The sequence below is a fragment of the Lactuca sativa genome, chromosome 4 (assembly GCF_002870075.4).
Source record: "Lactuca sativa cultivar Salinas chromosome 4, Lsat_Salinas_v11, whole genome shotgun sequence".
NCBI lineage: Eukaryota > Viridiplantae > Streptophyta > Magnoliopsida > Asterales > Asteraceae > Lactuca > Lactuca sativa.
This window is the reverse complement of record NC_056626.2, coordinates 188695063-188702768: the sequence shown is the minus strand read 5'-3', so window position 1 is coordinate 188702768 and position 7706 is coordinate 188695063.

Genomic DNA, 7706 nt, shown 5'->3' with positions numbered 1-7706 from the left:
ACTCGAGTTGAATAATTGTTGCTATTCGCCAGATATGGCAAGAAACATCATTTCTTTTCATGGTTTATATAAACAAGGATTTATATTTCCGTTTGATAATGAAAAAGGTTCTATTAATGCTTTTCTTAATTGTGTTTTCTATTTTGAAGCATTGCCTTGTAATGGAATATATGAAACTGTGATGGTTGTAGATAATTTAGGAAATGATGTGTTTTGTATTGATTCTTCCAATAGTTTGGATAAAGCATGTTTGTGGCATTGTTGTCTTAGACATGTCAACAAGAAATGCATAGCCCAACTCCAAAAGGATGGAGTGTTGGATTCATTCGACCTTAGGGACGATGATGTGTGCGAGTCTTGTTTACTTGGAAAGATGGCCAAGTCACCCTTCACTGGCACTTGTGAAAGGGGTGAGAGTTTATTGGATCTCATACACACCGATGTGTGTGGGCCCTTTAGATCCACCACAAGGGATGCGAGCCGCTTCTATGTGACTTTCACCGATGATTATAGTAGATATGGGTATATCTACTTAATCAAGCACAAGTCAGAAACCTTTGAAAAGCTCAAAGAGTTTAAGCAAGAAGTGGAGAATCAGTTGGGCAAGAAAATCAAGATGCTTCAATCCGATCGAGGTGGAGAGTACCTTAGTCTTGAATTCCACGACTACCTCAAGGAATGTGGAATATTTTCGCAATTGACACCACCTAGGACACCGCAGTTGAATGGTATAGCTGAGAGGCGTAATCAAACCTTGCTTGACATGATTCGTTTCATGATGAGTCGTGATTTGCTGCCTATCTCATTCTGGGGGTATGCCTTAGAGACTACCGCCCATATCCTTAACTTAGTTCCTACAAAGAAGGTTACCAAAACACCTCACGAGATGTGGACAAGGAAAACTCCTTCATTGGCACATATCAAGGTTTGGGGTTGCGAGACTTTCGTAAGACGACAGAATCACGACAAGCTTGAACCTCATAGTGAGCGGTGTATTTTCATTGGCTACCCACAAAATTCCTTTGGTTATATCTTCTATAGACCAATTGAAAATGTTGTCTTCGTTGAGAGGAGAGGGGTTTTTCCGAGAGTGAGAACTCATAAGCCAAGGGAACAGTGGGAGGAAAATCGATCTAGAAGAGCTTAAAGAATCTAACGATGAAGGAACATCTAACACTGGTGCTCAACTTGAGGAGGAAACTCCTGTTGAACCGATTGACGAATCATTACCTCTTAGACGTTCCGAAAGGGTTAGCGTTCCACCCCAGTTTTATGGTTTCCATATTACTACAGAAGGGGATAATTTTATTAGTGATAGTACACTAGTAAATTTGGACGAACCTAACAACTATAAGGAAGCCATGGCAAGCTCAGAGTCTGCGAAATGGAAAGAGGCTATGGACAGCGAGATCCAGTCCATGTATGATAACCAAGTTTGGAATTTGGTTGAGAATGTACCAGGTCGTAAGACGGTCGGGTGCAAGTGGATCTTCAAGAAGAAGACCAATATGGATGGGAAAGTGCACACTTATAAGGTGCGATTGGTTGCGAAGGCCTTTACTCAAACTCCCGGAGTTGACTATGATCAGACAATCTCACCGGTTGTGAAGATAAAGTCTATTAGGGTGATGCTAGCCATTGCTGCATTTCATGACTATGAGATTTGGCAGATGGATGTCAAATCCACTTTCCTTAATGAAAAGTTGGTTGAGGATGTTTACATGAGTCAGCCAGAGGGTTTTGTCAATGCAAAGCATCCTAATAGAGTGTGTAAGCTTGAGAAGTCCATTTATGGATTGAAACAAGCATCTCGTAGATGGAATCTTTGTTTCGACAAGAAAGTCAAAGAGTTTGGCTTCCTGCGACGCGAGGATGAGTCATGTGTATATGTCAAAGCCAGTGGGAGTATATTTAGCTTCCTTGTACTGTATGTTGATGACATACTACTCATAGGAAATGACATCCCGACCTTGCAGGAGGTTAAGTCCTGGCTTGGGAAGTGTTTCGCTATGAAGGACCTCGAAGAGGCTGCCTATATTTTGGAAATAAGGATAGTAAGAAACATAAGTAAAAGACTAATAGGACTTAGTCAGAATAATTACTTGGACAAGGTACTAAAGCGTTTTAGTATGGAGAATTCCAAGAAAGGGGAGTTACCGATCCAAAGCAATACCAAGTTGAGTAAGACTCAAAGTCTGAGTACCGAGGCCGAGATAGAAGAAATGAGTCGAGTACCTTACGCTTCCACAGTTGGATCGATCATGCATGCTATGAATTGTACTCGTCCTGATGTGGCCTTCGCTTTGATCATGGTCATCAGATATCAAGGGAACCTTGGTAGAGCGCATTGGACCACAATCAATAATATTCTTAAGTACCTTCAGAGGACCAAGGAATGGTTTCTAGTTCTCGGTGGGAGTGATGAATTAAGGGTGCAAGGGTATAGTGACGCCAATTTTCAGACTGACTGAGACAACTACTGTTCTCAGTCTGGATGAGTCTTTACCTTAAATGGGGGAGCAGTGACTTGGAAAAGTTCCAAACACAAGACCGTAGCTGATTCAACGTGCGAATTAGAGTACATAGCAGTGAGAGAAGAAAAAAAGGAGGCAATATGTTTGAAGAACTTCATCGGAGACCTTGGAGTTGTTCCAATCGTAAAGGAGCCTATGAAAATTTTCTATGATAACGAAGGTGCGGTTGCCTTGACCAAGGAACCGAGGGATCATGGCAGATCCCGACATATCGACAGGAAATATCATTTTAGTAGACATCGGGTTGAAGAGGGACTCCTTGTAGCGAGGAGGGTATCGTTAGAGGATAACCCAGCAGATCCCCTTACGAAGGGATTGAGTAGGGTTAAGCACTTGCAGCACGCTAGGAGCATTGGGCTGAAGGACGATATTAGTTTAGATTAGATAGCTTTGAAACGTGTAATAGATAAATTGTAATTAACATTTGATGATTAAATAAAGGAGTATTATTTATGAGTAAAGTTATTATCTTATGTTAATTGTTTACCTATTGTTCCATTTTGCATGTTTTGACTTCCTGAATAATAAGATTATTCGAATGGTCCACAGTCGTTCATACTTTGGAAGTAGGTATGAAAGAAGATTGTCATGAATTGGTTTGTAGATTTTTGAAAGTGTATTAGACATAACAAAGGTTTGCTGCGACGTTCATGAGTGCTTATGAATAAGATTTGATCATTGGATTAAACCTACGCTTGCTAGCATCACATCATGGAATTTATCATGAGTGATCGCAAGGCGATAATATAGTCTTTAAACCTAGATATATGGTTTATTGTTTTCAAGTTAGTTGTGCATTGATAATGCGTAAACGCGTCAATAACTTGATGTTATAAAACGCATTGTTGTGAATGATTTGATGAGTGAATGGTAAATGCATATAAGTCAAAGTTTATCTATTCCTTTCATCCTAAGAGGGTGAAAGCGATATCTGGGCCCCTCGATGATTTGGTTTGACTTATGTGTCGGGCCCGGTCAGGACTGAATTGATGTGTTCAATTAAGTTGTATGTCAAATAAATCAGAGATCGAGAAACAAACTGTAGTACAATAAGTATGACTATGTTCCATGTAATTGTCTGCACAATATCTAGAATAGAGGATTGTACGATCCCTTATCTAAAGGACAAGTTATTGATAAAATCAAGAGTTTTGAGAATTGCGATTGCTAATCAGATCCTGAAGTCATACTTGCATTTGTAGTTATTAGACTTATCCAAGTGGGAGAATGTTGGATTAATGTCTAAGTCAATAACTATATTTCGTATGTACTTGACCTGGTTGTAGCATGGTCATTTTGGGTTGCCTTCACCAAAGCAACTTGACTGGATAAATAACGGAGAAAGAGGTTATTATGGTTTATTAATATATTATAAGAATAATATATTAAAGGAGAAATCATATTTATTTAATTAACATTGGTCAAGACTTAATTAAGAATTAATTTTGTGGTCAAAAGAGGTTAATTGAATAAGGGGGACTGAACTTGTAATTATGTGATAATTGCAAAGTTGGGTAAGGAAACCCTAGAGTATAGGGTGGACGAATTCTAAGGATAAGGCCTTAGGAATTTGTCCAAGGGTCTTCTAGAATTATCCTTGGGCTGCTTGGTGGCTAAGTAAGCAGAAAAGGATAATCACTAAAACCTTAATTGTGACAATCCAAAATTTATTCCATCGTTATAACCCGTTTCCGTTAATAGAATATTCTATGTTATTAAGGTTCAGTTAATATTGGGGTGAACAAACCAATAAATGTTTTATTTTATTTTATGTTATTAATGTCGTAATGAAATAAATAAAAACACGTGAATTATCCTTCCGTTTAGTTGGAAAAAGTTTTTAATTACGACAATTTAATCGGGTAAAAATTTAAGCCTCGTTAAACGTCAGTATCGGGTAGAATTCTACCGTGTCTCAAACCTAAACAATATTTAAAGTTGAGATAACTTCATTTGGAAGCTTTTCACCCTCTCTCTACTCTCTCTCTACCATTTCAAGCTTTTGATCAAAAATCACCCTATTTCAAGCTCCAATTTGGTAAGATATCCATCCTAACTCTTAGATTTTCATGCTTAGCTTGTATTTTCGTATCAAAATCATCCAAAAGGACCATAATCATGTGTTTACGGCCTTGGAACATCCTTGGGCCGCAAACACACATGGATGGGGTTTTTGAGCCTCAAAACCCTTCCAAACCACATTTGGGACTTAGATATGACTTAGGGGCTTGCAATACCGGACTTGGAACACCTAAACCTTAAAATTTGAGGGGTAAACAAGAGTTTACGGCCCAAGCACATGCTTAGATCGTAAACTCCATTTCATAGGTCGTAAACCCCTTTAAAGGTGTTAAAATGCCCCTTAAGCACCTCCTAAGCCTTGGAATAAAGTCTAGAACCATCCAACAATGTGTTAGGGACCTTATTCAACCACCCCCTAAGGAGTTCACGGCCGTAAACCCTCCAATGAATGTTTCATGGGCTGTAAACTCCTAAAAGGTGGTCAATTGGTGCCCTAACTTCCTTCCATGGCTTGTACCTTGCACTAGAAACTCTTGTAATTGACCTAGGACCACCAAAGCACATTAATATTGGGTACATAAGAGTTTATAGCCGTAAACTCCTAGTTTATTGTCGTAAACTCCTCAAATAGTCCCTAGGATGTTCAAATTCCATTCCAATGCCTTAAAACCCAGCCTAGAATTACCCTACAAGAGTTGTAAGATCATTAAGCACCCAAGAACACCCCCACCATGATTTTACGGTCGTAAACTCATGGGGAGTTGGTCATTTGGGCCGAAAACTCCATAAGGAGTTTACTCTTGAAGAGCAAACTTCATATCCAAGCCATTCTCACCCTTAGATGCTACCCGGGTCACTACTAGCATTTGAAATGCAATGTTTTCACGTCTCGGAGTGTATTGTCTTATCTAATTAGTGCTTCAAAGTCTAATTAGATACAATTATATATCTCTTCATATTACATAGGAACCTCGCGCATTCTCAAGCCCCAAACTGACACTTAACATCTATCCGACACATTCCTCGTCTGGTGAGTTCATACCCCTTAATGAATCTTTTCAAATGTTTACATGTTTTAGGGGGGGGGGATGCAAGTTAAATGCAACAAGTGTTAATATCAAATCATATGTGATTTATAACCTGCAACTAAAAAGGATTTTCTATATTTTTAGCTATTTATCAATAAAACTGTTTTAATACTTATCAAACGCATTTTCAAGGTTAAATTGTTGTTAAAGTATTTTCAACTGTACTTAAACTACTTTTCTTTTAAACTATATCTACACTATTATATTTATATAAGTAAGACTTGAAGGACTTAGGACCGATAGCTTGCCTTATTTCCTGTTCTTGTTTGATTGTGGTCTTAGGGTATATTGTTATCCGTCCGACTGTCGTTGATTTCTTAGTTATATATTATATATCTTTGCATTAGATATGAAAGTCTTCACCTTATTCAATATCCTTGTGAATCAAAGGCATCCAATCCAACACTCTATTTAACTATAATAGGTATAGTTAAGACTACTGCTCGTTACCTCTATTACTACTATACTCACTATAATCGTTACTACTACAAGTTAATACACGTTAAAGAGAACACTCTATGTACTATACTAAAAGTTTACTTTACTATAACACAAGAGAATACACTAATCCAGAGTATAATACACTATCCCTTTATACGGCACTCTACTGCGTAAATACAATGTAACCAGAGCTTCCCGGAAGGAAAACAACACTACATGTATCGATCTATACAAGACGGACACTATTACATCCCGACGGGTGGCACTACCTCGCTACACTACGTATGACTGAGAAAGTCATCGGACCCTCTATTATCATTCAGTTTGGTTAAATAAGAGATCAAATCCATATCCAAATTAACAACACCAAGACTTAAAGTTTAAGATAACTTCCCGAAGTAAATTAACAAATATTACTAATTGAAGTTTGCAACACTACTACAGCCAACCGGCAATACTTTTCCTCATCCATGTTACTTGAAGGAGGTTTATTACATTATTTTTATAACTGAAAGTTTGAATGGAAATACTTTTACACACTCGAAGGATTTTACTTACATATGCTCAATTCTGGAAAATATAGGATTTTCTAGGGATTTTTCTACTACTCTTAAACAGTAATTACAACTTTTATATTACATGGTTATAACTACTTTTATACAAACAATGACACTAAATTCTTATGAACTCACCAGCTTTATGCTGATACTTGTTTTCAAAATAACTTGTATCCTCAAGTCAAAGATAGATAGGTACTGGTGCAGCTTTTGAGAAGATGGAGCATATACAAGATTCATCTTTTATTTTGTTTATACTTTTGGTGTCTATTAACTGTACAGAACACGTTTGTAATTATAATCACTATATTAATGAAATGGTTGTTGTCGCTTGTTTTTACTATTATGCAATTGTTATGATACTGTACATGACATCCTCCACCCCAGAACGTATTCCGCCGTTCTTGGTTTTGGGGTGTGACAAATTGGTATCAGAGCATTGTTTATAGTGAATCAAGTATATCAACCCATAAAAGATATACGAACTATAAACACTTTGGGACTAAAACACTCTGACCAAGAATATATACTTTCAAATACTAAAATATTTAATTAAGTATATATATATATATATATATATATATATATATATATACACACACATTCACCAATACAAAGGGTCAGTATCATACTAGAGCGGAACAAAAGTATTAAGATTGTTGAACAACACAATTAAGCTTAGAGACATATAGTCACATGTGGGTGGATGTAGCCTGATCAACTACATTTTTCCCAGGAGTGACTAGCATGTGCCTAAGAGTGATTGTGGTGTTGCAACAAGTCTAAAAACTTACCAACACTACCACAAGAACGTTAGAACAAGAATACTATAGGAGTATTCTGCATTCCACTAACTACATATGTGATAACTAAAAGGGTAGTCATTGGTAGGGCAATAGTTGCTAAGTGGATACACCACGGTTACATGTGACTAGGGCGCTATAGACTTAGAATCTGTGACCTTTGCTTCATTTCCTGTTCTTGTTTGATTGGGGATCTGAAATTAGGGTCGCTTATTCGAAGGACTATCTTGCTTCGATTACATGTAATTGGTATGCACTACG